The following is a 10,455-nucleotide window of genomic DNA, read 5'->3' as shown; positions in this document are numbered from 1 at the left end:
AAGACCCAAGGGAGAAGCATGGTTTATTCACAAGCTCCCCAGCTCACCGTGCTGTCCTTTCTCTAAGGTCTGCCTGTCGGCACAACGGGGCCTCCTGAGCAAAGGCTAATGGTCACGCGTGCTCAGGTAAATCCCAGCAAGGAGGAAAACAAGTTAGGATGGGCCGAGGACAAGTCACCTGAGCTTTGTTTTCCCTCGTTTTGCCCTATAAGGGTGGATGAGGAGGGGAAGGTGGGGCGCTGCCTCTCTTGGTTCCTGGACCAGCCACCTGGGCAGGTGCTGTGCTCAAGCCCAGCATTTCTCTTAGCGATTGCTGTCTCCAGGGTGATTGCATGGCTTGATTACACAATCAGGTTGTTGGCCATCCGTCTAGACCACCACGGTAGTGACGGCTGAAATGGAGACCAGGAAGAGCAAGGGGACTCCTAAGGTTTCTGGGGCAAAGAGCAGGGGTCAGTAAATGCAAGATGATGACAGCATCAGAGCACTGCCCCACGTGACCTTATTTGATCCTTAGGACAACCTGGGAAGGATAACTTTTTTCTATCATAAATGGTTTATTTGCTTTTTTATATTATTATGGAAGTGTTGGAGACATAAAAAATAAATAAATCATTGTTAGCCAAAGGCAATAGCTGTCATTATTTTGGTATTTATGATTCCAGATTTTTTTTTTTTTTTTGGCCACTTGGCTTGCGGGAGCTTAGTTCCCCGACCAGGGATCAAACCAGGGCCCTTGGCAGTGAAAGTGCCGAGTCCCAACCACTGGACTTCCAGGGAATTCCCAGTTCCAGACATTTTTAACGTTATAATGTAGGTTGTTTTTTTTTTTTTTGTGGGGGGGGGCGGTGTTTGCGGGAGGGAGGGATAACTTAATAGCATCGTCTTATAACAGAGAGCAAGGATGAGATGTTGTGTCTGGACCCAATCACACAGACAGTAAAGTGTGGAATAATATTGAGGCCTCCAAGTATGAAATGTGAATAAATCATATGATATCTAATACAGAAAAAAAAATAAACATTCCCCAATTTCATATGAAGTTTGGTGAAATTTATACTCTGGTCAGGCTGAGGCTGTTTTAGGCCGACAGCTTACTATTTATGGACCTCTGTGTACTTTTCCATTTGTGACTGGTTTGATAGTTGTTTGTCCATTCACTCATTCATTCATTCGTTTATTCATTGAACAAATAGTTACCGATTGGCTGCTGGGTGAAACGCGAGAGGATGGGAAAGGAAGACGCGCTGCCTGCCAGAGCTTGGAGGGGGGGAGAGGAAAAGGGAGGGATGCCCAGCAGCTGCGGACACCCGGGTAGTGCTGAGTCCTCAGGGAGGATGCCCACAGGGGCTCCGGAGGGCGGGGCGCAGGGGGCCCCTCGGCAGTGCTGAGAATCCTCTTCACAGGAAATGTGAATCTAAGTCCAGCTTCTAGAAGCTCCGTTTTGCAACTCAATTCCTTGCGTGGAGTTGTTCTAGGTTCAGCACAAGGCGCTCTGCTGCGTTAGGACTTTGCATGTTCCTAGGGGTTAAAATTCGGTTGATGGAAGTGGTAGTCACTATTCTCATCCATGGGCGGCCAGGGAAGTTGGGCCCTGGAGTCAGCCCTGAGTTTGAATTCCGACTCTGCCTCCCAACAGCTGGGTGACTCTGTTTGAGTTACTTAATCTCCCTAAGCCTCAGTGGTCTCATCTGTAAACTGGGGGTAATAAATGCATCTGCCTTAAAGGGCTGTTGTAAAGGCTAAGTGAAATAATGTAGATGAAGTGCTTAGGACATAGTAAGCAATCATACATCCCAGCTGGTATTTATAACACTGTACAGCCCCCCAAAAGATCATTTTTAGTAGCTTTAGAGTGGAAATAGGCTATGTGAAATTTTCAAGAAACCATGTGTTTCTTTTTATAACCATCCCGGCATGATAAATGATATTTTTTCAACTTTGTGATGCAGTTACCTTACCACAGCTTGCTGAGATCTTCACTGGTGATCTTCGTGTCTCTCTCCCATATTAGACTGACGTATATATATTTTAAATCTATTTCAAAGATCTTATTGGCTTTTATATGTTATTGTAAATATTTCCAGGGTTGGGATTATTACACTTACCAAATTAAACATATTGTAATTCTGATATGTGAAGTAGAATGAAAAGGCTGGGGGGGGAACCTCCTAGTGACTTCAGTGGCAAAAATCGTTCGAAGAACGCACACAGTTTTCACAGCTATCTTTACTGTGTGTGGACATAAAACGTGATGGCTCTGGCTGAGGGTTCTGGGGGTTTAGTTGCCACTTGCCAAGTATGATTTCACACCTTGGAGAGGACAGATGGTCATCTGAGAGGTTGAACCCAGAGGACCCACTGATGGCCATGCCTTTTTTAGATTGCCTTACGCACAGCCTTGAAAAAAGAAATCACGTGGTCATCATGTTTGGGTATGATTGACCAACTAATTCTCTTGATTCAAACATCCTGGGGAAAAAAAACCCCAAAACATCTTTTACAGAAACAGCAGAACAGATCCTTCCAGAAACCACAGGGTCTGTTAATATTGTTTTAGGACCAAGTGAAGCCATTTGGAAATCGATATGTAAACATTTTTATGAAGTGAGCCGTATGTCAAATGAAACAGGACAAAAGGAGCAGAGCCACGAAGAAGCAAATACAGAGTATCTGTATATGGCATCACTTAATATGTCTTTTCCTCTAGGCAAAGTTTTTATTATTGTTGATGTGGTACCTTTTATTCTGTTGTCAGAACCAGCAGCGAGCGCAGGTAAGTAATAAGTGATTCTGATTGTTATTTTATATCCATACTGTATGTCTTCCTCTGTAAATACCTGTTCATGTTGTGGCTATTCAAGTAATAGGATAACGTCAGTGAGAGTCTGAAAGAAAACAGAAGAACATCCTCTCCATTCGCTAATGCAACACCTGGTATTACTGTGACAATACTTCGCTTTTTATACGGTACTTACGTGATTTCCCATTTCCCACGTGGGCTCTGCGGTCAGGCTGGTTGCGTTTGCATCTCACCTCCTCTTCTCACCAGCTCTTTGACCTCAGACAAATTGCTTCAACGTGTTGTGCCTCAGTTTCTCACCTGTGCAATGGAGATGATAGGAATAGTACCTCCCAGGTTTCGAATCCAGGGATCCAACCAATCGTAGAACAGAAATATTTGGGGGAAAAAATTCCAGAAAATTCCAAAAAGCAAAACTTGAATTTGCTGCGTCCTGGCAATTATCTACATAGCATTTACATTGCATTTACAACTATTTCCATAGTAATTTACATGGTATTAGGCATTATAAGTAACCTAGAGATGATTTCAAGTATACGGGAGGATGAGTAGGTTGTATGCTTATGCTACACCATTTTACATAAAGGAGTTGAGCATCCTTGATTTTGGTATCTGTAGGGATCCTGGAACCAATTCCTACCGACTGTATGGGTTTTGTCTCTAGCAAGAAATTTGAAGCGCAGTGAGGCTAAATGACCTTCACGGGTTCTGAATTCAGGGCCAGTGGTATTTTTTAAGACACATGAGAGGACTTCCCTGGTGGCGCAGTGGTTAAGAATCTGCCTGCCAGTGCACGGGACACGGGTTCGAGCCCTGGTCCGGGAAGATCCCACATGCCGCGGAGCAACTAAGCGCGTGCACCACAACTACTGAGCCTGCGTTTCTAGAGCCTGCGAGCCACAACTAGTGAAGCCCATGCGCCTAGAGCTGAGCCCGTGCTCTGCAACAAGAGAAGCCACCGCAATGAGAAGCCCGCGCGCTGCAACGGAGAGTAGGGCCCACTCACCGCAACTAGAGAAAAGCCCACGCACAGCAACAAAGACCCAACGCAGCCAAAAATAAAATAAATAAAATTATTTAAAAAAAGACACATGAGAAATGGTACATGTTTCTGCTGCTCAAGAGATGCCTTTTAAGGGAGAAGTCATTGCCTCTTGATGTGATGCAACGGGAAGTATGCAGGGTCACCTATGACTGGACTGTCTTGCCCCAAATGTTTAACTGGAATGAATCACACCTTTCTACGAAACCTCGAATTTACAGGATACAAAAGGGATCAAGGGGTCACGTAAACGGTACCACAAGAAAAAACAAGCAAATCCTGGATGTGGGAACATTCTGCAATACAAACTCGTTGTGTCTTTTCAACAAGCCAATGCTTCAATTAAAGAAAGGCAGGAGAGGTGGAACAGCTGAGGATGTTTCTGGGTTAAAAGAGACAAAACAAACCCAATGTGCATGGTGTTGGATAGGATTCTGATTCGAACCTAAAGGGAAATCAGGGACTTGCATGTGTACAGAATATTTAGACAATACTACAGAGTTATTGCTAGTTTTGTCAGGTGTGATAATGGTTATGTGGTTATTTTTTGAAGAAGCAGGTTGAAGAATTTAGGGGTAAATTGTCCTGATATCAGTTTACTTTAAAATGTTTTAGTAAATAAAAATACATAACAGGGGAATTCCCTGGAGGTCCAGTGGTTAGGACTCCACTCTTTCACTGCCAAGAGCCTGGGTTCAATCCCTGGCCGGGGAACTAAGATCCCACAAGCAGTGCAGCACAGCCAAACAAACAAACAAAACACAGATATGAAAAATATGATCAATTCTTGAATGTAGGTAGTGAGGTGAGTGTACGGGGATACTTGTACTATTCTTTCTACTTTTATGAATGTTTGAAATATTCATAATAAAAAGGAAACAAATGAAATAGACAAAAGTGGAGCTTTTTAGAAAGCAGAAGCTGTGTATTAAAAGTTGTTGCAGAGATGGCCTAGCACAGCACACGTCCAGATGTCCACGCAGTGATGGTGACACACAGGACAGCTCTGCCTGCCACATCTTACACATCATGTATATTTCATAAGGCAAGGACACGAAAGTCCCATTTAAAAAACAGAACTAAACTAAAACACCCTATACTCCTAAGGAAAGCCTCTCTAGCCATTCCTATAAAGGGCCAAACCTAAACTGTCTGTGTAGTATTTAGATGTGCAATAAATAAACAGTGGGATGGTATCAATAATAATACGTGTGTTTTATGTAAACGTATTGGAGCACCAAGCAATTTTTTTTTTTTTTTAATTAAGAGGGTGGTTGATGATTTTGGTAAAGATGGATCCATAAGTGGGGACAGAACTAAGAAAAATCTATAGAATTTGAACTCCCGATTCTGGGCTCTGCTCTAAGCCACTCATTTACAAGTGAGAAAGTTTGAGCAAAGTAAATGTATTCACCTCCAGGTGCATAAAATCTTGATTTTACTCTCAAGCCAAGTTCAAGGAAAATCACAAGTTTTCATTTCATTCTCTAGCAGTTTCCAAAAATAACATCTTAGATACATACCTCTTAGACCAACCCACCATCCCAAGGATTTATTTTAAGCGAAGGCAAAACCGGAACTAAATAAATTCTAATTATCGGAGCGTAAATCTCAGTCTTCGAAAGGATCCTTCTAATTTTTCCGCCTCTATCACTCAAGGACACAGCAGTGCCAAGGAGTGACCCAGAGTTGTGAGTAACTAGCTTTTCCACTGTTGGAGGGTTTCTGAATATAAATCTCTACTTTATGTAATTATATGAAAAAAATCTGTTTTCAAAGAAAAGGTATAGCTTTCAACCCCTGAATATAGTAAAAATTTAGAACTCTAAGAAGAGGACAAATATTACCCCAATTACCGAGTTCTAAATCTCTCTCCTAGGTTGGACAGAACCTGAATAGCTCATAGATGTTGCAAAAAAAAATGACCTTTTCAAACCAAAACTGCCGATTATGATGGTGTTATTACTTCTGGGAATCCAATGTGTGACTCTTACAGGAGGGAAGAAACACGTAAGGAGACTAAACATTTGCACCAACATTGTCCATACTTGTCCATACTGTGATTGACAAGCTTCCTAGAGAAGTTCCTTGCGCTTTAAACTTCTTTGAAAATCCCAGCTTGCACACCATCGGTTTCCTTTCAGGACTCTTGATTTAACACTTTGAAGAGGCCGGACTAACCTGCCATCTAAAGAGAAAGAGAATGAATTCCGTGTAACAGACACAAATCCTCTGGAATGATCCTTCACCTGACGGTTCTCCAAACAATTTAAGTGGGAGCATCAGGTACTTGGGCCATTCTGACTCACTCATGGAAAGAAGAACGTTTCTGGTCAAACCCAGATGTTTTATGACTTACCTGTTTGTTCGGGCTTTTAGAGGCTTGTGCCACCCTGACCACCAATCAGCAGGTGGCCACACAGCTCCCAGGGCGTGGCCTTGGGCTGGAGCTGGAATAGGGCAGGGGTCCCCCCCTTGCAATTTCCCAAGCGACAGGAAACAACCCAAAATAGTATACAGGTTGGCTGCGTATACTTCCAATTTATTAACTCTGGAACAGCCAAAGAAAGTCTGAGCTCGCTGGATTAAGTCCTGAAAAATACTAATTAGACCAGGACAACGTGTTAGATTCGACCGATGATAGCTTAGGCCATGCCAGGCCCTGGACTAAGCAGTTTACAGACATTTCTCATTTAACCTTCTGAAAAATCTTTTTTTTTTTTTTTTCTTTTGGCCATGCCACGCGGCATGTGGGATCTTAGTTCCCCAGCTGGGGATCTAACCCGTGCCCCCTGCATTGGAAGGGCAGACTCTTAACCACTGGACCGTCGGGGAAGTTCCCCGAAAAATCTTATGTGGATAAACAACAAGGTCCTACTGTATAGCACAGAGAACTATATTCAATAGCCTATGATAAGCCATAATGGAAAAGAATATGAAAAAAGAGAATGTATATATGTGTATAACTGAGTCACTTTGCTGTATAGCAGAAATTAACACAACACTGTAAATCAAATATACTTCAATTTAAAAAATGAAAAAAAGAATCTTATGAAATGGGTTTTATTATCCCAGTTTGTTTGGCAGGTTGGAGAACTTTCCAGAGTTCACTGCTAGTCAGAGGGAGTGTGGATCTGGAAGGAGGTCTGCTCCTTCCCTAACTGCCCAGCCCTGCGCTCCTCCCTGAGGTGGTGGAGTGGGGAAGGGTGAGGCAGGGGAGGAAACTGAGCGAAGCTGAGTTACAGTGCTGTGTTCATCTCTGCTGTACAGCAAAGTGACTCAGTTATTCATATACATGCATTCTTTTCCATGATGGTTTATCAGAGGATATTGACTATAGTTCCCCATGCTATACAGTAGGACCCTGTTGTTTATCCATCCTATATATACATCTGCTAATCCCAACCTCCCACTCCATCCCTCCCCCAACGCCCTCCCCCTTGACTACCACCAGTCTGTTCCTAAAGAGACTTCTTAAAGTCAGAAATGAGGAAGGGCATGTAGGAATCTTTGCTTCCAGCCTCACAGTCATGTGGGGCAAATGTCTGTCCCCACTTCACTGTAAGATTAAGGATGGCCTTCAGTTCAGTGAGTGTAATTCAGGAAGCAAGGTGTGTGTGTGTGTGTGTGTGTGTGTGTGTGTGTCCGCACACATGTGCTGGATTAATGATTCTGTGCCTGGCCTGATGTCCACGGCTGAGGGGATGTGGCAGACAATGACGCAGACCAGGTCCACGGAGAGCAGTGCCGGGTGGACAGAACGAGAGCGCGCTCGCCTCCTTGGAGTTTACCTCTGGTTGCTGGGGTCCCCGCGGGCGCCCCATGTTTGAGATGTGGATTTGGCTTCTACAAGACCCCAAAGTCCACTTGCATTCCTCCAAGGGAGAGGTCTTGGTTCTGCTGCTAACTAGTTGCCTGACCTTAGGAAGCTCACCTAGCATTTCTGGACCTCAGCTTCCTCCCCTGTTAATACAACAGGGCACGCTGGGTGTTGCTCTCCAGAGCTCTTCCAGGTTGGCATTCTGTAACCCTGATGTCAAGGCTGGGATTCCTTTCCATGCTGGGGGGCTAGGAGTCGCTTCAGGCCTCATCTTGGGGCCACTCGTGCTTCCCCGGCATCAGCAACACAGACCCCACACGTCCCTTATCGAGGGCTTGATGGTGTAATCACACACCTGTGAATGATGGAACATTGGAGAAGGTGGGATAGGGGAGAACAACACTATTAAAACCATGGATGGTGGTCATTTCCTGCGTTCTTTTTTTTTTTTTTTTTTGCGGTACGCGGGCCTCTCACTGTTGTGGCCTCTCCCGTTGCACAGCACAGGCTCCGGTCGCGCAGGCTCAGCGGCCATGGCTCACGGGCCCAGCCGCTCCGCGGCATGTGGGATCTTCCCGGACCGGGGCACGAACCCGTGTCCCCTGCATCGGCAGGCGGACTCTCAAGCACTGCGCCACCAGGGAAGCCCATTTCCTGCCTTCTTTGGTTGTGTATTGCATGCCTACCAAGTGCCAGGCACTGTTCTAGAATAGTTCTAAGCAGACATGTTCTCTGCTATCACGGGATTTAAACTCCCCGAGCTTCAGCATTAAACAGTGATTAATGAGCACAGAGAATTAGGAATTAGGAGCTGCTTCCCTGAGCCCAGACTCCTCTGAGGGCTTCTTCCTGGTTTCCTGACTTCTTCCCCTCCTTCCCGGCTTTTCTATCGAACTAATCTTCTTAAAGCAGCCCTTAGGCTAAAATACCTCTAATGTCTTTTTCTTGTACTTTTATCCTGTAATGAAATCCAGGCTTCTCAGCTCACCTTGGAGCCCTCTGCAAATTCGAGGTGACTACGTTTCACCCTTCCAGCCACCGCTCACTTTTCTAAGTCCTTCAAACAAATTTGTCTACTCACGGCCTCCCCAATCACTTCCTGAGTTTTTCTGCTTCCATATATTTTTCTTCTTTAAAGATTTATGTTTTTGCTTTTTTTTTTTGATGTGGACCATTTTTAAAGTCTTTATTGAATTTGTTACAATGCTGCTTCTGTTTTATGTTTCAGTTTTTTGGCCTCCAGCCATGTGGGATCTCAACTCCCTGACCAGGGATCGAACCTGCACCCCCTGCACTGGAAGGCGAAGTCTTAACCACTAGACCACCAGGGAAGTCCCTAGTTGTTCGATTTTTAAAACGTAGTAAAAGAAGGCACACTTCTGTTAAGAAGTGAAACAGTACAGGGATATGTAATGAGTTGGCAGTCTCACCTCCATTTTCCCCCATTTCATCCCTCTGAGGTAACCACAGTTTTTCCCTCCAAATTTACAGGAAAGTCACAAGAATAATTGATACAGAGAACATTCTTCCACATATCCTTTACCCAGATTCACCGATTTGTAACATTTTGGCACATTTGTTTTCTTCCTCTCTCTCTCTTTCTAACACACATATTGTCATCTGTTTGTCTGAGCTATTACAATAGTTTTCAGACATCCTGCCTCTTTACCCCTTGATGTTTCACTGGGTATCTCCTAAAAACAAGAATATCCTCAGTATAATTGTCAACCTCAGGAAATTTCACATTGATACAATGCCTTTATCAAATCTAACTTCCATACTCCAATTTTTTCAGTGGACCCAATTATGTCCTTTATAATTGTCTTTTCCATTTTCCATCCAGTACAGGATCTGTTCCAGGATCATATATTACATTTAGTTCTCATGTTTCTTTAGTCTCCTTTCATCTGGAACCTCAACTTGTGTTTGTCTTTCATGCCAGCGACACTTTTGAAGAATAAGGGCCAATTTCTCTCTTTTAATTTCTGATAATAAAATATTTTGTATTTGATCATTTGTGTATATTTATATTTTAAAAGTAAAATGTTTTGACTCTTCCTGATGTTTTCCATATCTTTTTAAATGTCATTTCAGTCCCTGGTGATACCTCTCCATCTTTTCAAATCCTACTTGTTCTAGGTTCAGTTATAATCCCTTCTTCTCTGGCCTTTGCTGGAGGCCAGAGGATACCCCATAGACTTTACGTCTGCCACGCACCGGCACTGTGCTTAGCATACACAGGGCCGTTAATACATATTTGTTGATTAATTGATTTGGGGCTGAGACATGGGTACTGTCTGCTGCAAAGACAGAACGCATCAAGCAGGCTTAGCAAGTCAAGATGGGTATCTTTGCTGCCAATTGCTTCTGGGCCTTGTAATTATTGAGGTAACTTTTGGATTCAAAACTGGATCCTTGATTGTAGATTTGCCACACCATGGAACTGTGGGGAAGTTGATCCTTTTTTAGAAAGTTTCACAATAGACATTTAAGAGCGTGAAATAAAAGTAACTTTCCATACTATTTTATTCCTCCAAATTTCAGGAAACTGAAATAGTGTTCAGTTCAAGAAAAGGTTTCGGAGACTAATGAACCAAACAGTATATTCGAATACAGTCTGTCCTTACGTTATCAAAAACGTATAGGAGGTTGAAGGCTAGTGTGTTCAGAGGATAGGCCCCTCAGAGGAGATGCTAAATTATAAACTGAGAAGAAGGCTTTCATACTAAGCACTATCGGTTTGTCGACATCAAACCAACATTTTTGCCCTTGCCCAAGAAAGCTTTAGAC

Source organism: Orcinus orca, chromosome 5 (assembly GCF_937001465.1).
Source record: "Orcinus orca chromosome 5, mOrcOrc1.1, whole genome shotgun sequence".
Classification (NCBI taxonomy): Eukaryota; Metazoa; Chordata; class Mammalia; order Artiodactyla; family Delphinidae; genus Orcinus; species Orcinus orca.
Note: the sequence above shows the minus strand (reverse complement) of the source record.